Source organism: Chionomys nivalis, chromosome 4 (assembly GCF_950005125.1).
Source record: "Chionomys nivalis chromosome 4, mChiNiv1.1, whole genome shotgun sequence".
Lineage (NCBI taxonomy): Eukaryota > Metazoa > Chordata > Mammalia > Rodentia > Cricetidae > Chionomys > Chionomys nivalis.
The window spans coordinates 16,762,851-16,787,171 of record NC_080089.1 but is presented as its reverse complement, the minus strand read 5'-3'; the positions used below and the strand labels follow the sequence as shown (position 1 = coordinate 16,787,171).

The 24,321-nt window shown below is 43.8% G+C and overlaps 1 protein-coding gene across 5 annotated transcripts in view; it reads left to right on the top strand.

Annotated features, from left to right (window-relative positions):
- The first annotated feature begins 392 nt into the window (after positions 1–392).
- The window catches only part of Fat3 (FAT atypical cadherin 3), a 596,674-nt gene continuing 572,745 nt past the window's right edge, over positions 393–24,321 (top strand). For all 5 annotated transcript variants that reach the window (XM_057767110.1, XM_057767108.1, XM_057767109.1 and 2 more), the window contains exon 1: positions 393–742. The gene's annotated coding sequence lies outside the window, so the exon portion shown is untranslated. The remainder of the gene's footprint in view (positions 743–24,321) is intronic.

Here is a 24,321-nt window from a genome sequence, read left to right as displayed (position 1 = left end):
TCCTCATCTGTTCCGGAGAAGTCTAGTGCACTCTCGGCAGCGGGATGCATCGCCAGGGAGATTGAATGTGGTGCGTGCGCGCACGCTCTCAAAACGGCAGGGAGCTCTCCCCACTACTGCCTCTGCACCGCACTTTGGTGCGTTCTTTCAGTCCAGCGAGGGGTGGAGGAAGCCTCGTCTCTAAAATTAGTCCAGCTTCCAGGAGAGGCGCCCAGAGCATCCTGCTGCGGGCAGCCGCGTCTCCCCGGCCCCCACCCGCGCCCCTCGTCTGTGCGTGGAGCTGGGAGATCACTGGCCGTCCCCCCACGAGGACGCAGCTCTGCGGGGAGGGAGGCGGAGACAGCGAAGCTGGGTCTTGGCAGTAAGGCGGCGGCAGCGAGGGGGAACCCGGAGCAGCTCCTAGACTAGCAGTAGCGGTGCAGGCTGCCGAAAGCAGACGCGAGAACCGCTCCTCCCGGCAGGCTGCGCTGTGATCTGGGCTGTGCGGTGGGACCTCGTTCCCGGTCCCCCTCCTCCTGCCGCCATCCTCCTCCGACTCCCCTCCTCCGCCCGCTAACCCGCAGCGGTAGCGGCGTCCTGAGCACCAAGCGCCGGGCACCTCCACTCGCTGCCCCAGCCTCAGTCGGGAGCACGCGGCGAGCACTGCGGCGGTGGCGGCGGGGTGGCCAGCACACCCTAGGCCGGAAAGGAAGACCACGGAGGACGCGTCTGGTGCAGGAGAGCATCGCCGGCCGAGGCAAGGGTGCGTGAGGATTTTTAGCGTGCTTATTTGGCTGCATGGTGCACTGGTCTGAGCGCACCTTTCTCAGTACCGCCCCAGCTACCAGGTTACAGAGAGGCTGTGATGGGGCCTCCGGCAAGCTAAAGCCACCAGAAAACGTGGGGGAAACTTTTCACCTTGTAAAGTTCCTGCCTGGGTGCTACCGGGAGCTGTGGTCTTTACCGCTACTAGCTAGAACCCAGGGAGGCTCAGCCCTGCGTCAGGAGCCAGGAGATGAGTACGGGAGTTGGTCAAGTTTAGAGCTAGGATTAAGAGAAGAGAGGGTTTGCGCGTCTGCATGCTTGCACACTGCTCTGGGTCCTCACTGATCTGTGGCGGCTGGCTGCAGGTGGATTTGATCAAGTGGCCAGTCTGCTTGGTAGCTGGCGCTTGCAGCATTCAGTGGGAAGGCGCAGATGCCAATGGATGCACTTGCAGGACCCAGAGGCGCAAGTTGGGTGCTTGCTAGAGGCGGCTAGGAGTGGAGCAGAGAACCCAGCCTTCACTTCCACCGGACAAGTACGGCCCAGACTTCGCCGGTCCTCTCCCCAGGTCTGAGTCTTGTAGGTTAGTGAAAGGTACTGAATGACAGCAGACTTTTAACTGGTGCGACACTTTGGCCGAATAGTCAGGAGATGATCCCTGTTGTTTTGACGAGATCCACCCGAATCCTTTGGGAGAAAACATGATTTTTGGCGGGTGGGAGAACGAGCTTTGCTATTTGAAAAGAGAATAGCCCGAGTCTGACCATCCCGGGGATGCCGAAGGGCCCTTGCGGCTCCGCGTGGGCATGTTGAAGGCGCACTGTTCCGCGCCCGGAGTCCTTCTGAGGGTGCTGAGCGGGACTGTAGGTTCGCCAGAGTACAGTTAGGGATCTTAGGGAGCTAGCTGGAGGTGGCAGGGGGGTTCTGAATGGATTTCGCTTCGCGCTCGGTGAGCAAGAGGACTTGGCCAGCTGGGGTCGCTGAGCTAAAATGCATCGGGCTGGGCTGACGAGAGGTGGCGAGCCCGGGTATTTTTAGCAGTATACCACGTTCACCGTTTCTTTCCCCAGCTGACTTTTGTCGCGTGTGTTTTCGGGAATGTTTAAGCTCTGACCAGGATTAGACTTTGCAGAAAGCAACTCGTGTTGCTTTTCTCTGTCCGTCTCTTGCTTGTTGTGGTACGCTTGGAGAGAGGATGGGATGCAGAGTGGCGGGTGTTCCCGGGCGCGCTAAGGCTCATCTCCTGGCTCCTGCTACCAGAGGAAAGGGGGCGCTCTTGGGTGTGCGTGCTGGTTGTGTCACCCACCTTGAAATACAATAACGAGCAAGCCCGGCCATGGGGTTGTCCACAAATGGACGTGAAGGTAGGGATAGGCTGCAGACAGTGAGGTGGCCGTGGAGGCTAGGAGTCTCCTGGAAGCAAGAAGCGCTGGCATCCCGGAACAAGGTCAGCTAGTTTTCCGAGCCTCCCTAGGAGAGCCCCACTTGGCCGCCGCGTGCGCTCGGGACCTGGATCTTGCTTGGGGTATTCCCGAACCCGGTATACAGCGGCTTGAGGGAGAAACACTGGACCAGGCGAAGAATGGGAGAGTCTTTCTCTGGTTTCCCCTCCTCCCCGCCCCCCAGACTCCGGCGTGTTTGCTTCCAAGTTGGATCCCACTTCCATTTACAAGTGTCAGACAAACCGCGCCAAGCACCCGCTCTCCCCGACTCAGTCAGATGGGGGAGGGCGCAGGGCGGGAGCCTTGAGCTCACCAGGGTCGGCTCCCGCACAGCAATCCGGAGTGGTTTCCTAGCTTTTAAGCCTTGATGTTTAAAAGGTATATAGAAGAAAACTGCAAAGCTCACAGCACTCATGGACACTAGCGTCCCAGTCTTTTATTCTCCTTTCCACCGGCACATTCATTTTTCTGGCCCGATGCTTGTCTTTTCAAAGACGAGTTTGGGTGGTGGGAGGAGGGGCGGGGAACTGGCCGCCAGTCCACCTCGGTGGCTTTGAGCTCCCGGCTTTGTTGCCAGGATTTGCTTGCGCCCGGGCCGAGTTAAAATAAATGTAGAAAGACAAAAACGGGCCAGACATACTGCAGGCGAAGCTTCCTTGATTCAGGCACTGGAAAGGGCTAACTGCCATCTAGGAATTGAGGACCCAGAGGCCGGCATCACAGCGTGGATGGAAAGAGCATAGCTCCCTGGCTGCGGCAGGCACCCAACTCTGGGTTAACCAGTGCCTGCGCGGGGGCGGGGTAAGGGTGGGGGAGGGGCTCAGTGTGATGTGGAGATTGAATCTCATCAGGAAAGAAAGGGAGGAGATGGGAGAGAGGAGGGAGAAGAGATTGAGAAATAGAAATTATATGGACGCCTAGGAATTTCTGGTCATTGACAACTTCTACTCTCCACCCTAAACCTTTGCCCTTTTTCCTTCTTATGCCAAAATTGGACAGTTGCACGGGGAGAATGTTTTTAAAAAGCACGCAAGGAAAACAGGGAGCCAAAAGACAAAGAGTTTTTTAAATGCGCAATAACTTCTGCTTCTTGACATGCTTTTTATGCAGTACGGTTGGTGCGGGTGAGGAATTCAATTGTTTTTTTTTTTTCTTTTTCCCTTAACATTGTATAGGGAGAAAAGTTGTCTATCAGAATTAAAGCAAAGAGTTAAAACCAATTCAATCAAAAGTCCCCTTTGTTGTCTGCGGGACTTGTACAATGAATGACGTTGGAGTCGGTTTCTATGTACTATGCTCTGGAAGGAGAAAGTTCCCAGAACTGTCCCCGCAGTTAATGTCTTCATATCTGAGCCACACAGAACTCTGCCTGAGAGACAGCTGGCCGAGAGATCAGAAATTGGTCAGCTGCTGAGCTGGCTGAATCCCTCATCACTGCAGGATTTTCACAGCCAGGATGTGTTGCCCAGGGACCGGCTTTGCAGCCTTGCCTCCACCTTCCATTTTTATTTATTCTGGTTTCTGGCAGAGACATTTTGGGAATTTTTAAATAGTTGAAACCCAGTCAGTCTGTTAAGTAGCAATTACATTTATGCTGAGTTAGTAAGAAATGAAACTAGTAGCAATAAACGGGACTGGGTAGGGGTGGGGTGCCCACTGACCTGTGTGGTATGTGGGTATTTTGCTAGCTCACGGCTTTTTGTGACGCCGGAGTTCTTCTGACTGCTCACACAAGAACAGTGGCAGGTTGTGTTATCATCCCAGTGTTCTTCCCATGCTGGGAAAGAGCCGGCTCTAATCTAGATAATGAGTTATGTCAAGTGGAAAGAAATAGGCAACCACCATCAAGAATAGGGTCTTTAATCATAACCCTCCAGTCAGAGGGTGATCTGTGAGGGGCTGTGTTGCTAAGGTATGTTCATGTTTCCTCACAGACCAGCAACCTAGTGACTTTTTCTTGTTACTATTGTGTTGGGTCTGGTGTGCCTCTGTTGGAGCCAGGTGACTGCTGGATGAAAGGGGTATGCATACAAGTGGGGTATGTCTCGTATTTCCCTCCGAGTTACCCACAGGATTTTCCTTCTGTAAGAACATTGAGTAAGGTTCATGTCCTAGGCTGAGGTGAACTTGCTCCTTTACATTGATGAGGCCCATCTTTACTGAGTGTGGAAACACCAGAACTGGAAGGGGCAATGAAAAGCAAGGGACCTGCTATAGTCTCAGCACTCAGGTTATGGAAGCAGGAGGATCAGAAGTTCAAGGTCATTCTAGAGTCCACAGTGAATTTTAGGCTACCAGGCTAGCCTGAACCATAAAACCAAACCGGGTCTCAAAATGAGGGTGGTTAATAAGCCCAAGGGGTAGGACTAGTTTCCTGTCTAGTTTCTTCATCCAGGAGAAGTCCACCAATGAGCATGTTTACTAACACTAAAGGGAGGAACAGGGACAGCCCTGCTGTTTATTAACAAGTTTCTGCCATTCTTCTCTCTTTTACTTCCTCCCTGTCATTTGTTCCATTTTTTCTTCCTCTTTGCCTCTTCTTCCTTCCCTTCCTTTATCTTACTGTTGATTACACCACTATCTGCTTATTTCTACCCAACTGTGAGGATGAGCATGTGAAGACCCACAGTGTCAGCTTCCTTCAGGAGCCTGGGTGTAGAAAGCTTTTCTCCGTGTGTTCATTTGTCTCCACTGGTATTTCAAACATAGTGATTTCTTTGAAGATCTTCTCATCTAATGACTTTTCTCCCCGCTGACTCCTTTCTCCATTTTTCTCCAAGAATATTTTTGAGGAACTGCCCTTTAAAACAATCAGCTTCTGGCCACAGACTGGCTTTATTGAGAAGATACAGAGGACTTGTCTGGTGGCTCGAATTGCTCTGTTTCAGCTTCTGTCAGTCACAAGGAAAATAATAAATTACCCGTTCTAGAGATTGTGGATTGAAGTGGAATTCCCAAGTTAGATTCAACTTCAACATTACCTTCTTCCTCCTTAGTTCTCGCCAACCCCCAATTCAATTGATTTGTTTCTTTGTTTGTTTATTATCTTGAATACATTACATCTTGACCACACCCTCCCCTCTCTCTACTCCTCCCATCTCTCAACCCTTTCCCTTCCCTCCACTCTTCTCCCCACAAGCTCCCCTCTCCCCCAGATCTGCTGTTTCTTTCCATTCAGAAAGAGCAGGCCTTCCAGGATATCAACCAAACACGGAATAGCAAGTTACAATAATACTAGACACAAATCCTAGTCTCATGGCTGAGTGAGGCAATTGAGTAGGAGGAAAAGGATCCCAAGAGCAGGTGAAAGAGTCAGAGACACTCCCATTCCCACAGTTAGAAGTCCCACAAAAACACAAGCTAACAACCATAGCATAAATGCAGGCTCCATGATTGTCTCTTCAGTCTCTGTGAGTCCCTATGAGCCCTACTTGGCTGATTCTGTTGTCATGCGCTGATATAGAAACCTTGGAAGATTTCTGGGTGGGGTCAAGCATTGTCTTCCCTCAGATATTATCTTCTGAAGATGATGCCTTCTTAGATACAAAGGTTACACACAGGACCTGGATAGGTCTCAAATCTAACTTTCTCAGCCTTTAAGCATTCAATATGGTAAACCATAGATTATGTTTAATGAAGGAATTACTAATGCTTGCTTCTAGGTGTGTTTCTGTTTTTCATTATGCAAAGCCATGCAGATTTTAAGGTAATTAGCTTTTTTGTTTTTCTTTTTTACAAGTTGAGTTCACTTTCATTTGTCTCTACTTAATCTTTCACTGTTGCTTATATCATTTCAACACCTTTTCTTTTGTTTTAAAAGATAAGACCCTGCCATGTGGCCTGGAATTCATATGTAGCCAGGCTGGCTTTAAACTGAGAGTCTTCCTCCTAACTCCCAAGTGTTAGGACCAAAGGCTATTACCTCCATGCCCAGAATTCATAAGATTCAAAGAATAGCTGGCTACACCCAATCCTTTGAATCTTTGTTTCTCTTCTTGTTGCAGCAATAAAAACAATCTGACCTAAGCAATTTAGGAGAGAAACTATTTACCAAGTTCACAATTCCAGATTATAGGCCTGCTCATTACAGTGGCAGGAGCTAGGGACAATTGGTCACATTGTATCCATAGTCAACAAGCAGAGACCAATAAATGTTTGCGCTCAGCTGCCTCTCTCCTCACTAAGTCCACTGCCCAGACCATGGAGTGGTCTGCTCACATTCGGGATGGGTCTTCCCATCTCACTTAGTCCGATTAAGGAAATCCCTCAGAGGCAAGTCCACAGTCTACCCAAATCTAGCCAATCCCTCACTGAGGCTTGCTCCTAGGTGTTCCACATCCTACCATACTGACCACTAAAAGCATCCTTCAATTCTTTGAATACTCCTTGTTCCATGGTAAAGTGGGAGACAAGCGTGCATCTGCCCTGTAAATCAAAACATATTTGCAGTTATTAACTGAAAAAAAAAACAGTGATAATGAGCAGTGCCTCGAATAGAATGGTGAGTGAATATGAGATGGTATACATTTTTAGAAGAGGTATAGTTTTCGTTCTCAGTGAGTTTGCTCTCTCAATTTTATATATATATATGTATATACATATACATATATATTGCACTTATACATACACTTAGATGCAGTGATAGTGAGCTGATCATATTCCCTACCATTTATCTCCTTTTATTAATCTTAATGAAGCCTGAACATATAATGTAGTCACTGGACATGCTAAAGAGGATGTTGGAATGGTATTTGATAGTCTATGAGGGATTACAGAATTTATCCAACCTTTTCTCCATTATCCTCTTGTGGTTCTCCACAGTGCCAAGTTCAAACAGGACTCGGGGTTTGGGAATGTGTCTGGAAGCCTGAATGCAAGTGTAAATGGTGTGTTCTGAGCCTTACCTCTCCATATCTGAGACTTAGCTATAGACAAACAGCTAGGTATGGCACAGGGAATTCTGAAGGTACCTCACCAATTAGTTTTGCTGCTTACACTGAAGCTGACAGGACAAAACAATAAGCAAAACCAAGAAAAGGAAATAGACTGAATGTGATCACGATTCCTGAATATGAGAGGGGAATCTCCATGTTTGTTATTACTGCAAGTTTTTACAACAGGAGTACATAGGATTCTGCTCATCTACCTTTTTTTCCTTTTCTGTTTTATTCTTCTGCTATACTAGAGACAAGTGCCCACAATAGATAAGGGAGGCATAACCATGGAGACTTAACTAAATAAAGAATTAATTTCTTAAGGATGGTCACCAAATTACATTCCAAGGACTTGAGAAAACATGTAGTCTTTTCAATGTCACACAAGGTCAAATGAGAGCTCCAGAGCAGCCAAGTGATGCTTCGTGTTTTAGATGTACCCCGAATTATCAGTCCTACTAAATTTCACCAAATGCTACTTAACGCTTAAGAGCATCTTAAATCCTACCTATGGCAGGCATTACAATCAGGATATATGTGAGTAATGACAGTACAAATGTCAGATTTTTTTAATTGTTTGTTTTTGTAAACAAAAGTTCTTGGAGGTTTTGTTTGCTTTAGAAGTCTAATGAAGCTGTTTTGGTAGGAGAAGCCTCTTGGACATTTTGGAAATCTAGAACATCTACTGCAGGCGACATTCTCTTGACTATTAAAGTATAAATGTGTAAGGAATATTTTGGACTTCTAAGATATATTTCTAGGTGTGTCTGGGTGTCTGTGCTTGACAATCAGTGGGAGCTGAAGGATGGTAGTGGCTGACCTCATATGTGGAAAATCAATGCAGGAGATTCATGCAGCTCACACGGGTCAAGTAACAACTTGCCACCAAGGTGTCTTGAGCCTCTCTTTTCTCTGGAGAACCTCATTTCTAAGAAGTGTACACATGAAATTGGGCCATATGCATACAGCTATTATATGACTGGTATGGTCGAGAGATAAAGGTATGATTCTTTCCCGTCCTTGAAGTAAAAATGTTTTATTGTAGCCATCAGATAAACCAGAATTCAGAAGTGTACAGTATCTCCATTGGAAACCTAACTTCAGTTGGTAAGACTGTATAAGGACTTTAGAAAGTCAGTTAAATGGAAAATATGCCTAGAATTGAATATAACTAAAGAATGTTGAAGTCTGCTGTCCATATTTGGATGCTGTTCACAATGTTTGCCTAGTGAACAAGGATTGGGGCTTATTGACAGGAAAACTTTCTTGGGGCACATTTCACTCAGGAAAAGCTCATCCTTATCTTTGTATCTTCTCAGCGGTTTCAGTTTGACCATTTGTCACGTCGTGTTTATAACTTCCACAGCATGTCCTCTCGTTTCTTCCTTCTCTCCCTCCTCCTTTCTTCTTTCCTCTTTCTTCCCTCTCTCCTTTATTCTTCCCCTCCCCCTTTATTTATTTATTTTTAAATTTGCGACATTCAGACATGATGTTCCATCTCACCACAATGACTACTCCCACACAGAAAACACAGATGGCCCCCAACACTGTGAACACCCACAGGGCTCTAGGCACCTCTAGTGCCTTTACACAGGGTGCAAGGCAAAGCAGGAACATTCCTAGAAGTTTTGTTTTAGCAGATCACAGGTAACTTGTGGGAAGAATTTCATATTAGTAACGACAGATTTTATATTAGATTTATTTAGTGGTGTTATTTATATATAGTTTTACATTTTTTCCATATCCTTTATGTTTTTTTTTGGTCAATCATTTAGAGGTTCAAATCCCTTTTATTTCTGATTGGTGGCAAGAGGAATTTTCCACTTCTATAGGAGTTTGGAAAATTTTTGTTTTTTTATCCTTGTAGGGTGTATTTCTCTTTGAACTGCATTTGATGATCACAAATGCTCGTGCATGTTGCAGTTAGTGAAGAGAAAGCCTGGGGATGCTAGCAGCTAAAAGAGAAAGCTTTAGAGAGAGCCATCAAGGCTTTCAGTGGCCTTTTCTAGTCTAGTTTATGCCTATGCACTGGCTTTTCTGTGAACAGCTAATTCTTAAACAGTTTGCAGTAGAACTTCCCAGAGATATCCTCTACCTAGGAACAGTTTAAAAGTATCTTAGAATTCCATAATTTTTTTTTTTTTTTTTTAGCATAACAGCTCATTTAGAGTCTGACTGAACAAAGAATGTGTCACACTGTTAGCTCAACTGATGGTCTGTGCTGGCTCTTCATACTTCACCATTGCTGGTAATAATTTTTTGACTTGTACATATTAAACTATATGGCTACTGACTCTTCTAAATTTATATTTCTCTTCTGTATGGTATTTGTCAATTAGGTAAAAGGAAAGTCATATGTGTGTGTGTAAACATGCCAAGGAAGAGGGTGAATTGAAATAACACAGGCTTGTCAGCTGCTTAAATTGTACAAGGAGACAGGAAAGCCTTAGAGTTCCCTTCAGGAGAGAGTAACTACACTCACGTAAGGAAATTGGGCAATGTAAACATTTGAACAGGATATTAAGGTAGCATGTATTTCTGAGGTTGCCTTGAATTATCCAGTGATTAGATCATTGTCTCTCAGTTTGGAAGAGTAGACTGTGTGCATGGAATTTCTTGGGTTAATCACTTTATCCCCAAATTGTGTTCAGCAGTGCACCTTTGCACTCTGTATACTTTTGCTAAATTTTCTATATAGTAGAAAGAGGGGGGGATGTCAGTGTTTGTGAGATTTTCTTCCTTCTCAGAGCTCATCAGTGGTTATTATAATAATCAAAGCAAATAGTCTAGATTGTTTTATGCAATAGCTACATTTTCAAATGTTGAGTATACATTTACATTTTCCCAAAGCAAATCTTACTTTAAATGTATTCAATTAGTGGACGTCACAGTCTTGAAAACTTTTTTATTTAAGTGAAGAATATTTTGTCTCTCAATAATCCATCTGTTTCTTAAGTTTAGGTTGGGACATGAGGTTTTTTAAAAAAGAAACAAGAGTGTGTGCATTGTGGAAATATGCATTCCTTCAAATATATGCTATTGGGAAAGAGTTTGACCTTTATCCTCTATACTGCTCTGAGGAAAAGCATCGGAGTAAAGGGCAATTGGCGAAGAATTAGTTCCAGCACTTTATCCTAGGCAGAGGCAGATGGATCTCTATGCGTGTGAGGCCAGACTGGTCTATGAAAAGAGTTCAAGGTCAGCCAAGGTTATGTGGGGAGACTTTGTCTCAAAAGAAAGGAAGAAAATAATATGCAAATGTACACCTGGTTTTGATATTGAGAAAATGTTAAAGTTTAAGATTACCTGGAGAGTTGGTCAAGGATAATTCACCCCAGGCTTACATTTCTGGCCTCATCAGGTTGCTTGTGCAGACACTAAGGAAGGCTAATGCCCATCTTAGTCTGTGGAGACCCCATATCGATCTTTTGGAAAAGTTGCTCTTTTCTTTCTCTTATTCCTTCATAGTTGCTTCTTGATCACTTTGTCTCTTCCCAAGTCCCATGGTCACTGACTGGAGGCCAGTGCCCTCCAGATGGGATTGCCTGTGTCTTATCTCCCATGTCCAACCCCAAGTCTTGTGGTCACTGGCTAATCCGCATGCCCTCATGAAGGTCGTGTCTGCACCTGGCATCCTGTGTTCTCGCATCTCTGCACTTAGACACCATTACACTCTGTAAAGGGTGATCTGAAGAGTTAGCTACTTCAGGTTTGGGGTACATTTATTTTTTTATTTTAGACAAGGAATAACATTTCATGGAGTAGAGTTTTCCACTCTCAGTGTTATATCAACACGGAAAGATCAAAATTTTGGAGAATGTCAATGGTTTAGGTTTAGCACCGTCAACTTTATTACTCCAAGAGCTTTTTCTTCTGCAGCTCTCATAGCTGCATGGCTAAGCTGAAGTCTCTCTGCATGAAGCAGCATTGCTGGGATTCAGTGGCATCTCTCCAGTGTTTGGTTCTTTACTCTTATTAGTACTAGACCTGGCCAACATTTAATATTTAAAGTTGAATGATTATTTATATTCAGTCTAGGCAGTGATTTTGACTCTCACTACTGAAAGCATAAGGCCAGATATTAAAATTTATCCCTGTGAGGTGCTAGGATCCTGTTCCATTTAGGATATCTGTTTGAAGTCCACATTTTGTCTCTGAAAGAAAAGTCCTTCGGAATATATACTCAGTTCTTGTTGACTGGTCAGTCAAGACCATGATAGTTCCCTGAATGTTCTCACTCCGTATGATAAAGATAACCCAGGAGGCTTGTGCCTGTGATTGCTTACCTTTCAAGAGTGCGGCATTGCTTGCAAAGAAGTGCTGATACAAGAATTATCTACGTCACAGTGTGTTTTTCTGGAGCTTGAACTCCAAAAAAGATAAAACAGGAATACCTCTCAGAGGCAAGCTCTCTCTCTTTCAAGAAACAAAGAACGCATAATGAAGAATGTTACTACAAGGACCTTTGGAGACCTTTTCTAATTAATATTTAAACATTGCAACACTTGTAAATGCTGTGCTATGACTGCTGTCACACTAAGTTACTCTCCACCCACCTCATAAGGGGTTAAGGCATTTCAGTACACACTGTGAATTCATATTCTGACCATTGTGGCAAGAGAATCAGAATTTGCAGGATGGCTAGACAGTGTCTGCGGTTCGCTAAGTTCATCCATGTCCATGAATCCAGCAGTGACATGGTGCTTAATAAGAGGATCCATTAAAAATCACAGCTTGTTATATTTTAGATCTTTACTTTTTAAACATTATACTGCAATATTGGTGTCATCTAAGGGCCAGTCCATTCATATCAACAAGCAAACAGGTGTGTGTCTCAGGAATGTTATATTATACAAAATGTTCAAAAACTGTTCCTTGAATGAATGGAAATTGGAAAAGATTGTCTTTCAGATACTTTGTCATTCTTTGAGCTTAACAAAATCTCCTTAAAATCAGCTCCATGGGAGCATGAGAAATATGTAGTGTTCTTAATTTCTTTTTAAGTGAACTGTGTTTATTGAGATTGGGCTTGAAGATCACTGAGCATAGTTCCTGACAGTAGATGTGGGTAGTTTAAATTCCCAAGTCTTGTTGTGTGTAGCATTTTCTCCCAGCTTGGGTCAGGACTGTAGGTGGGGAGATGGATCTATTCTTTCTGGAGGATTTACCAGAAGGAGAAGATGGTGAGTTAAGACTCTGAGGATCAGCTTTTCACACTTCTGTGCCTCTGGCGTTGGTGTAGTTGTCTGAGCCTGTGTTTTTCTAGCCATATCCTGTATGTGTCCATAAGCAGATGAGCGTGAGAGAGAGGGCACACAGGGGCTGGTAGTGCAAGCGCCAGTCCCGGTTTTCCCTATTAACTCATGAAGCCTGCTGGGCAGCAGCAGGCATTACAGCTACTTAATTGTGTGCTAGGTAAGCCTGGCAGAGCGCCAACATCCTGCTGGAGCAAGAATTACACTAATCAGCTGGGATATACTGCGTGTATTGATTAGAGTTGGATTTTGTTATGCAAAAAAAAAGAAAGAAAGAAATCCTTATAAATACTGGGGAAACTAATGGAGAGTCATTAAAAAGGCAGAGAGTTAATTCCCAGGTCTTTCCACGAAAGGGCATTTGAGCTTTAGCCTCCATGCAGATTTCCGGGCAGGCTGCGCTGGTCTGAGCGCTGAGTCTAAATGGTGTGATCAATGTTATCACTCAGCTGGAAAGAGAATCTATGGCAGTGGGCAGGCTGTGTCAGTGGCTCAGTGACGACTGAGACCAAAGTCACTTCATGATGGCTTTGCTGACGGAAGTCCTCCCTATTTTTTGGTTTGGAGCGTTTTATTGTTCATGTTCTTGCTAATAAGAAACACTCATTATTAGTGTCTCTGATCAGAACTGAACCCCAGAAGGCAACGGTGAGGTAGAATTGATTACTAAAAACAGCAGTATGGGTGGGGCTCAATTTAAGGGTACACACTTTATCTGGCAGTATTAAGACTTGATCCTAAAGCTCTGGTCCACACAAAACCCCCGTTCTAGTAAGTGAACTACAACATTCTCTCAGAATCTGGGCAAAAGCTAAAAGTTGGACCATGAGCACCATCAGCCTGGACTTTGGATAGTGCTTACCTTGTAGTATAATTTTGAAATTTAGTAAGATTCTAATTTCAATAAATTCTATTACTGTCGTATTGTACATGCATCCTTTAAAATGAGGCTCAGTATGGGCTGAAATGCCTTAACCCTTTTGAGTGGTTCTCAACCTGTGTGTCGTGACCCCAACAGAGCTAACATCTGTTAGCCTGCATATCAGATAGTTACATTATGATTCGTAACAGTAACAAAATTACAATTATGAAGTAGCAAAAAAAATAATTTTGCGGTTAGGGGAGTCACCACAACATAAGGAACAGTATTAAAGGGTTGCAGCATTCGGTCTTTCCAGAACCATTGCTTTAAGATCTATGTGGACAGTAACTTAGAATGATAATGATTATTCTGGAGATATTTTTGAGAATTGAGTGTTTTCCTTTGGAAGGAAAGGAGATAATTTTATAGTCTTTGTCTAGACAGAATGACACTTTAATTTTCTAACTCATCAAAATACAGTTTTATCCCCAAGGCTTTTGAGTAAAACTGATCCATCTTAACTTGCCTCAAGTACATCTTGAGAAAGACCTTTGGTGCTTTAGAAAGGAAGTCAGTGATGGCAATCTGATCAGAGCGACTGGAGGAGACCCTATGGTGAGCAATAACTTTAAGGACTGTTGTTGTAGCTCCTGGAAATAAGACTCCAGGAAGCCTGCAGAGGTCTACTCTGATCCTAGGAGTCATGGCGATCATGAAGAAGAACTAGGCCCACCTTCTTCCTGTGTACTTCAATATCCCATCTGTGCAGTAAAGATAGGAATAGTGTTGTCTGACACTAACTCTGATGAGCAATTTCACTGCACCAGCTTTAACAGGAGACAGTTTGAGAAAGGGAGGATGTGACTAACACTCCTAAGCAGCAGAACAATTCATCAGCTGGCACCTGGTTCCTAGGAAACTGGAAAAGGAGTTCATGAAAGGTTGCTACAGGGACTCACGACTTTAGGACTTTTCCTCTGTACCATTTCCACCGCTGTTTGCATTTATCAACAGTAAAAATTAATAGTGGTAGGGGTCTTCTGTGCGTATTCCCTAATCCATCTCCTAAACCCATCTGGGTTCATATTACTCCATCTCGGCTTTATAGATGGGACACCGAAACACACAGGGAAACCGTGGGCAAAGTCTGAGAGCTAATGCTAAGATGTGTAGTTGGCTTCAAGGCAGAGAAGTCGTAGTTTTTATGATCAGCTGATGAGTGACGTGTGGACAATGACCTGGCTCAAGAAGTGCTGGAGTTAGGATGCTAACCTGGATTTTCTGAACTGGGTTTCTAGTAGATCCTTAGCTGGACGAGAGGTACAGTATTCCTAGAGAAACTAGACTTCAGTATCAAAGACCCAGAGAAAGTTCTCCCTCCCTTTTTTCCCTTCTTCCCTTTTCCCATCTTTCTTTTCCCTCTCCCCTGCTCCCTCATCCTTTCCGTCTCTTTCCCCTTCTCTGTTTTTCTAAGTCAGCATTGATTAAGAGTGGACGACTCTGTGACCTTGTGATCTCACGGTAGGTAACTGAATCAGGGACACCCAGCAAGGCCTATTTCTTTGGATTCTTCTCTCCCACTTTGTGTTCCTTTATTTTGTGTGGCAAGATCGCTCTGAAATGAGGGTCTTCTATCTCCATGTAGACCAGAAAAATCCTTTATGGCCAGGTCCTACATGGAAGGGTAAGGAAGTTGGAGTTATACTGTTAAGTTTTGAAACGAACTTTGAGGAAGAAAGTATGCACTATCCATAACCACCTTGGGATAGAGGAATCTAATTTCTGTGACCTGCTTGGGGAAAGAAAGAGATAATAGGAATTTAGAGACCTTCCCTTCCAAGACTCTTTCAGTTCATTCAAGTACAAGTTCATTTCCAAGCACTATCCTTTGGGGTATTGTTTTGAGCCCTAAAAAGTTTCTAAAGTTTGAGTGTACACCCAGGGCAGCTGGAAGCGCACAGAGTCCCGCAGGGAGTCAGAGCGCAGGTGCTCTCTTCTGAAAATGACTGCCCTTCCAGGTCATGTGACAACACAAATGGCCATAGGAAGGAAACGGGGCTGTGATACACATGGTGTCCACTCCATCTGAAGAATCTTCACCACCTGATGGGCTGACATTAGAACCATTCTGGTTCTGGTCTGAATCCGAGCCATCAGGTTCCCAGTGACTCACTTGTAGTTCACTGTAAACTTTTTTCAGTAGGAAGCTGGGAATCTGCTGGCATTCCCTTGGTTTCAGCTTTCTTTTGTTTGTTTGATTGTTTGGCTGGTTGTTTTTATTTGTTTTGTTTTGTTTTGCTTTGGTTTGGCTTTGTGGGTGTGTTGTTGTTGTTGGCTTCTCAGATGAAGGTAAATAAAAAGATGGAAATAAAAGTGTAGAAATTTGCATTAGCCTGATTAGGGGTCTTATTTGCATAAAAGAATCTTGAGCACAATTGCCCTCTGGCTTTAGACCCTGCTTTTTCTGAACTCCTCTTATCTGGTCCAAGGTCATTTCTAAAAGGCTTCCTGTTTCATAGGAGAGGACTTACTGAAATATTAATCTCATTGCCTGAAGTAGACTCATAATGTCTGCTGAATAATTTGAGGCCCTATCAAAATCACTAACGTAAAAGTTGCTATTATGCCTTTGGAAGGGTAGCACAGAGTTCTGAGGACCTTTGCTTGACACAGTGACCGAAGAGAGAGAGCCCCTTTGCATTCTTTTCTTTCCTAAAATAATCTTGTCAGGGTAAGTTGCATGTCTAAGACATTATTAAAGCAGATTTTTTTTCTTTTAGTTGCACATTGCATTTGATGCATAGAACTGGGAAAGAAGTAAACTCGTGACATTTTAAGCTTGGAAACATCTTTATTTATTTTTTGAAAGAATACACAGAGCTTGAGTATTTTGTTGAGTGCCTTTGCCATTTGTCACTGTCTGTACAATGTTGCTATTTCTTATCCCTTTTGTTACCTCCGCTGTGTGTGGTGATTTCATCAGTGTATTGACAAGCAGTGGCATTCTTCAATCACAGGGGTGAAAGTTTCCCCTCTCCCTTGTTAGCATCTAATGATAATAATACTTGCAAGCACAGTCCTTAGAATAAAGTTGACAAAACAGAAACAAACCCTGAATGTGATGGAAAGCTTTTGCATGATGATAGAAAACAGCCCCAGGCTGCAACAGATATGCTGTGAGTGAGTTTGGCTCGTCTTATTGACATATTGGCTTGTCTGTTGTGTGTAGACATGCATTATCCTTGACTCAAATAACATACATCAGTTGGCAACTTACCTGGAAACATCCTTGAAAGTTTGTGTTACTGTTCCTTTCCGTTGATCTGGTTCACAGAACGGTTCAGTGGGTCTTTGCAAATGGTATGCAGTTCACTTTATACATACATCTACCCGGACCCACTACTGGAATCATTTTGTATTTACTCCGGAGAGCAGTTTTGCTTAAAGTCACAACAAAATAAAGCGGGGTTAGAGACAGCCAGCATTGCTGGTTCAGCCCCCCGTGCTTTGTGGCAACTCATTGCTATGCAAACGAGATTCAAGGAGGTCATCCCTTTAGCAGTTGCTCTAGCCCTGGTGTCTACTTGATATTCCTTGGCCAAACTTACTAAGCATTCATTACTGAGCAGTCCTGGACATTTAACTCTTTGTTGGCTTTGGGCTGGCTGCTTGGGGTTACTGCATTTCACAGCACTTTGATGTTTTCTTCTCAGGAACCTCCTCCCAACGCTCTTCTGTAGAAGTTAGAGAGCCTGTGCTTCTAAGATGCAATTGTTTGTGCGTGGCAAAGACGGGATTGCAGGAGTTCATTTGTGAAGTTTCTTTTACTGCATTAAGTATTTTAATCCTTATCGCATAATGTAATTCTAGATCAGTATTTTATTCATTCACATCTCCAAGGCGTTCTCACGGATATTTTTATAGAAAACTGTGTGTCTATGCTGGTAAAAAGTTCCCAAATTAACTAACTTAAATCACATGATCTGAAATTCAAATTTGATTTTACTTGATTTGGCAGGAGCATTGATAGTAGTCAGTGAAGATGCCGGCATCTAATTTCAGTTCAGTGAGAACTTGCACTGAGTTCAGGTTCTTGTTGGGACTCTTTGTCTGCTTGACTAGTTATTGTTTGTTTATCAGTGTTTGCCTTCACTTGTATAATAGGTAACTTTGGTTTTGTTGTTGTTTTCTCTTCAGAATGCAGGGAATTGAACCCTGGCCCTTGTGTATGAGAGGGAAGCACTTGACCATGGATGGAGCTGTATCCTAAGTTCAAATGGGTGTGTTCTTTAAGGGGTTCATCTATCTCCTATTATAATTGAAATTGAATGAGCCTTTCTCAGCTTGCAAAGTTGCCCTCTTTGAGATGGTTAACTTGAGATAACTAGCATTATTTCAGTAGTGAATTTCATTTGGACACCTGCAGACCCAGAGATGTCTAGATTCTTGGCTTGCACAGGCATTATGCCTAGAGTAAAGCATGGCTTTTACCAGATATGAAGCTTTAGGAACTAGAATGTCTCCCCCACCTTAAGAAGAGGAGGTACCACATTGATTTCAAGGGCGATTTGTTAACACAGCATTCTAGTATGAGCATCTGACTTACTCTTCAAGAGATAAGAGGGTATCTCTGGACTAAGTATTGAAATATATACAAAACTCATTCAGAATGTTACCCTTGGATTTTATAAATCATACAAAAAGTGTCTTATCTAAGTGTCTGCTGCTGATGAAGAACTGCTTAGATAGCTGATAAAGACAGGTTATCTTCAATTCTGCTGAGGCGGCATTACTCCACAGTTTTGATGAAGGGCATTAGAAAATGGCTAATGATTAAAGTAGTGGAACAGTATTTAAATGACCATGTAAGTGTAGCATTTGAAGTCAAAGTTAAAAAGCACCATTTAGTCTGGCTGTCAAACTCCACCCTGCTTTTTTTCTGACTCACTCTGCATATAGTAGAATGGGAGAATTCTGCATGGTCAGATTGCTGGGCTCTAGAAGAGCCTAGGGGGTAAAGCAACTGCTCCCAAGAAACTTAACTTCTAGGGAATGAGATAAAACCTACAGATAACTCAAAGGAGTATGGGACACTTGCATTTCAGCCACACTAGACCCGAGAAAGGTGCAGCCCTCTCTCAGCAGGGAAAAAAACAAATGGAAAGTAAAGTTTGGTATGGCTTGGTATATCTGTAGTGAATCCCAGACTTAGGGGGCAGAGGCAGAAACATGATGAGTTTGAGACCAGCCTGGAATACAAAATGAAACTGCCTCAAAGCTAGCTGATGGATGAATACAAACAATCATAGGAGCTGGAATGGAAAGTCCTGGCTTTTACAAGCCTGAGGACCTGAGTTCAAGGGCAGAGCTCTTGTCAGAAATAAAGGGATCATGATACATGTTTCATTGTCTGGACAGGTGGCAGCGAGTGGATCCAAGTGACCCGCCGGACGGGCGAGTCTAGTCTAAACAGCAAGCTCCAAGTCTCAGTGAAAGACTCTCAAGAAACAAAGTGGCCAGCCCTGAGGAATAACACTGAAGGATGATGTCATATTTAGTTGTATTTTCTAGATAAAGACAAGGAGTATTTACAGGGTCTTCTTCTTCTTCTTCTTCTTCTTCTTCTTCTTCTTCTTCTTCTTCTTCTTCTTCTTCTTCTTCTTCTTCTTCTCCTCCTCCTTCTTCTTCTTCTATCTTCTTCTTTCCCCTTAGCATGGACAAATCTTTTCCTTTAAAGCGGTGGTTCTCAACTTTCCTATTGCAGCACCCCTTTAATAAAGTTCCTCATGTTGAGGAGACACACCCCCTACAAAATTATTTTTGTAGCTACCTCATAACTGCAATTTTACTACTGTTATGAATCATAGTGTAAATATTTGCTGTGCAGGATATCTGATATGAGACTCCCGGGAAATGGCTGCTCAACTCGCATAAAGAAGTGGTGACCCACACGCTGCTCTGAAGAAAACTTACCAGTTATTCTACAGTAACAAACACAGTATATGAGTGTTAATTTTGAGCTCATAAGACAGTGTTAAATGTTTAGAAATCTGAGCATAGTTCTCTATTCAAGCTACATATTGTTCTGATGCTGGCAATCTTTCCTTCCTGTGGTCCTGCTCTGTTTCCCTCTGGTATTGACACAGGGTCTGTCAGACAAGAGTTCACCAACTCTGCTTAAACAAGGAGAGACAAAGTTGAGAGTCCATGGTAGCTAAAATGAGAACGTATGCCTTCCATACTTCTCTGCTGTTCTTGTTTCCATGACCACAAATGACTTGGCTGGATGTGTTCCGGCTCGGTGAATTATATCAGCCACAGGGTTTCATTTGGGGCTATGAGTGTACATTCTAAAAATGAGTTTGCTTAGAGTTAGATGGCAATGTTCTTTGCCGAAGACTCGATTTAAAAAAAAAAAAAAAAAAAAAAAAAAAAGGCTTCCTTTGTTTTAGGAATTTGTCATTTTTAAATAGAAAACTTCAGAAAGAATAGTAGGTAAAGTATTTTGCATGTCACTTGGCCTATTGAGGAAGCCTGCTGCTTTGTTTCAAAGACCACTGGTGAGCTTGTCTTATGCTCTCTGTTGTCAGGGATGTTAGCACACACAACCTGAAAGGCTTCTGCCTGGGCCCTTATCCTACTAATGTGGTGAAATGCTACCAGATGGGCCATGGGAGGAGCAGCAACAGTGTCTTGAATTAAACTCTAGATCCTGATTCCAAATAATGGGATATTGACTATAATTCATTTTTAGACAGTAGAACCAAGCTTCATTAAAATGCCTTACAATGGAGAGCCTCACCTATGTGACCACTCCCTGTGTTCACGGTGCAGGGAAGAGCTAGACTCCGGGCTTATACCCCAACCCTTACCCTGCACAGACTCAATCCCTCAGCCTCAGCACTCCCCACTGTAGAAATAGGATCATTCCCTTCTCAAAGGATCTATTTCCTTTTTACCCATCATAATATTTTTACAGATTATTTGAGAGTTTCACATAATGTACCTATACTGCACTTCCCAGTCTTCCAAGGTCCATCCTCCCTCCTTTGTGACCACCCCCCCAAAAAAAGAAGAAAAGGAAAAAAATACTAAGTCCAATTTGTTTTGCCCATGTACTCAATGAAGCATGCTCAAACTCCCAGCGGCCAGTTCCTTAATGAAAACTGAGTCCTCCCCCCCCCACCCCCCAGCCCTCTGCAAGAAGCCATCAACTGAAGAGATACACTTCAGGACCCCTGTCACAACTTTTAAGAGTTTTTTTCAATGGTTTCATGTCTAGACTGCTTCTTTAGGGGAACAGAGAGAGGCTTTCAAAGAAGTCTTCTGTGTCTCTCCACTGTGAGTCTGCAGTCATTGGCACTACTGCAACAGGAGCTTCCTTGCTTTTTACAGTCAGTGAGAGCGTGGATCATGGACTTCCATGTGGTTTCTAGAGACAGCACGGACCATGGCCATCCACATGGCCTCTGGCAACAGCACAGACCACAGACCTTATGGTCTGCATTATATGTATATGCGTGCGTATATGCACAGGAGTGTAGTGCCTACAGAGTCCAGAAGATGGAATTATACCCCGTGCTTGTAGACTCTGGCAAGTCAAATTGACAGACTACAGTCACCTAGGAAAAGGCAACCCCAGTTGAAGATTTACTTGCATCATATTGACCCAATTGGTCCATGGAAATGTCCTCTGCATAGATTACATCTTATTTCCCAAAGGGCACTAAAATGGGCTTTCTGGGTGACTAAATCAAAGCCCAATAGAAATATTTAGTGGTTAGTCAGAAACACTAGCCACACAGCAGTTCAGTTTGACCCAAGAGTCAGCACCATGTATCTATACTTGGGGACCTGAAGACGGTTCGGAAGTTTCTCAGTTTTAATAGGCACCAGTAACTTGCAGGGTTTGTTGGAAGGAGATTCTCAGAGTTCCACTCTTTAATCTCTCATTTAATAGGTTTAGATAGAGTTCACAGAATACATAAATGAAGTATTATGGCAACTCTTGGTCATTGACTTGTATGGGCAGCAAATTTGCAACATCTGCCTGAGGGTGAGAAAACATGAACCGGGACAGAAGTGCCATGTGTTTGATGGGGGGAAGTCGGGGGCGGGGGGGGGGGAGATTTTCACTGATAGTGGGATACGCAACCCTCGGCAAGCCAGTCTCCTGTCACATGGTTGTGATAGGCACAGGAGTGGGCGAAGCTGAAGGAGACTGTTGAATTTGGCAGTTAGGGGGGTATCGCTTATGAGAAGCCATGGTGAGTTGGTGGAAGGGAAGGTGGTCTGTCAGAGGAAGAGGCCAGAGCCTTTGGTGGTGAAGGAAAGGAAGGGGGTGGGGCTGAGCTTAAGTTCACAGCTGGGTCCAGAAATGAAAGCAAAACGAGTTTGTAGACAGAAGAGGGAAGGATGGATAGAAACAGAAGCCTGGGCGGAGAACTCCCTGCCACCTCAGTAACTGGTCCTCCAGGATCCATGACGCCCATGCAGAAAAGAAGGAAATAAAAGATACCAGGAGAAAATAAACAGGCTTCTCAAGAAGCAGGGCAGGGGTGGGCTAGAAATCTGCAGTGGGCACTGTGTGGGCCTGAAACCTGTGTGCTGCAAGGCTGCAAAGTGGGCATGAAGGTGGGGATTACCCCATAAGAAATGTGAAGGGCAGGAAAGGAGGAGGCAAAAATAAGAGAGATCTCAACCGACTATGAGTAAACAGGGCGGACTGAAGACATTTATGGGGCAAAGCCGAGATCCCAGAGAAATGGAGTCTGCACTGCGCAGTGGGCATGGGAACGGATGAGTCTGCACTGCACAGTGGGCATGGGAAGGGATAAGGGTCTACACTGCACAGTGAACACAAAACAAGTAAGTGGTGGAGCCTTCAGGCAGAGGACTGTAGGGGAAGTTAGGAACCGGAAATGCTTTTGAAGGAGATATTCAGATTCTGACCCATCTTTGCATTCTCCAGCCACCATGGAGCAAGCAGGCAGTATGTTATAGCTACCACAATAATGTGCCACCTCTCCGCAGATTCCAAAGTAATGGAGTCAGAGGCCAGCTCTGAGACCTCTGGAAGTATCAGCCAGAATCAGTCCTTTCTCCCTAGGCTGATTGCCCACAGTGTGCTGTTACAGGTACAGAACCAGTCATTACGGTAGCTGATTGCCTAAGGTGTGTTGTCCTAGCAACAGGACCGGCCATTACTGCAGATTTGACTCGGAGAGTCTCAGCGATGGGTATGGATAAGGGCTCATTTATTAGAACATGCATCACACACTGTCCTGGGGAACGTTTCCTAAGTCCACAACAGCCTAGGAGTTATGGAGAAGAAAGCCGAGGAGTTACTCAGAATAGCAGGTTGTCAGAAAATGAGGGTGAAGGACAGAGCATGATCTGATGTAAGAGACCTATGGTGAGAATGGAAAGGAAACAATGAGCAGTGCATTGTTATAGGCTTTAGACATCTTGGCACAGGTGAAGAACAGGTCTGAAAGGAAGAGGGAGTTGGAGATGTTTAAGGAAAGGTTAAAATCAATGAAGGATGTTGTGATGTCTTAGTGATATCAGAGGTGCAATACTTTAAGGAATGCTTAAGGCCTAGGCGTAGTCCTGGGCTTCTGAAGTAGAGTTAAGGTGAGCGGGTTGTGTAGTTGGTCAGGGTTGATCTTGAAGCCACCTGAAAGGATCTCAGAGGCAAGGTTGCTCCTGCCTTAGCAGGATGAAGCATCCTCTGCCTTTCTCAGCCATGCCCCATCTTCTCTTTGTGTTTCGATGTGATTCTGATTCTTGCTTGCTTTTGTGTTCATCCACCCCTGCCTGTGTGCTGTGTTGCTTCTGTGACCACATAAGTAATTTACGATGTATTTCCACTCTCTCATTCTTCCACCTGGCAGAAGCATAAAGAAAATTTCCAGACAGGTGAGAATATGTCTGTGTTTGTGACTTGACTTCTGTGTCTGTCATTTCCAAATCCAAGGAGAAAATGATTTCCAATTTCATCTAGAAGAGAGAGAGGGAAACAGAGAGAACGAAGAGCAAAAACAGAACAGTGAGCTAGTAAACAGGCGAGAGAGAGAGAGAGAGAGAGAGAGAGAGAGAGAGAGAGAGAACACAAGACTCCTACATGATAGAATATGGTTTCCCGTTGAATGAGAAAACAAGTTGCCAAGAGGAAATCTCTTCTAGGAGAGAGAATGAAGTTCCTCCATTAAAAAGTCAACAAACGTCCTCTATTTAGAGAGAGCCTCCTCTATGAAAGACAGCATCCCCAACCCCTGTGAGGCACTGCAGGTTGCTAGGCATTGCTGAGCATGTACTGGAGGTCCCACTGTGTTACAGACATCCTTAAGGAAGCTGGCATTTGAATGGCAAAATGTTTGAGCTCCCCTTTCAGTCTTCCTTCGTATAACAAATTACCTTACAGATGTTCAGCAGACTCACTTGCATTAAAAGCATTTAGGTCCTGGCAGAGGGCATCTGTAACTCTAGCTCTCAGAAGGCTGAGCTAGAAGGATCTCCAACTTGAGTCAGACTAAACTTACATAGCAAAATCCTGCCTCAAAGTTGGTTCTTGGAGAAAATCAACAAGATTGACAAACCCCTATCCAAACTAATTAAACGACAGAGAGAGAACACGCAAATAAATAAGATCAGAAATGAAAAGGGGGACATAACCACAGACACAGAGGAAATTCAGAGAATCATTAGATCTTACTACAAAAGCCTGTATGCCACAAAACTGGAAAATGCAAAAGAAATGAACACTTTTTTAGATAAGTACCATATACCAAACCTAAACCAAGACCAGGTGAACGATCTAAATAGACCTGTTAGTCGCGAAGAATTAGAAACAGTTATCAAAAATCTCCCTTCCAAAAAAAGCCCAGGGCCAGATGGTTTCAATGCAGAATTCTACCAGAACTTCCAAGAAGAGCTAATACCTATACTTCTTAATGTATTTCACAATATAGAAACAGAAGAGTCATTGCCAAATTCTTTTTATGAAGCTACAGTTACCCTGATACCAAAACCACACAAAGACCCAACCAAGAAAGAGAATTACAGGCCTATCTCACTCATGA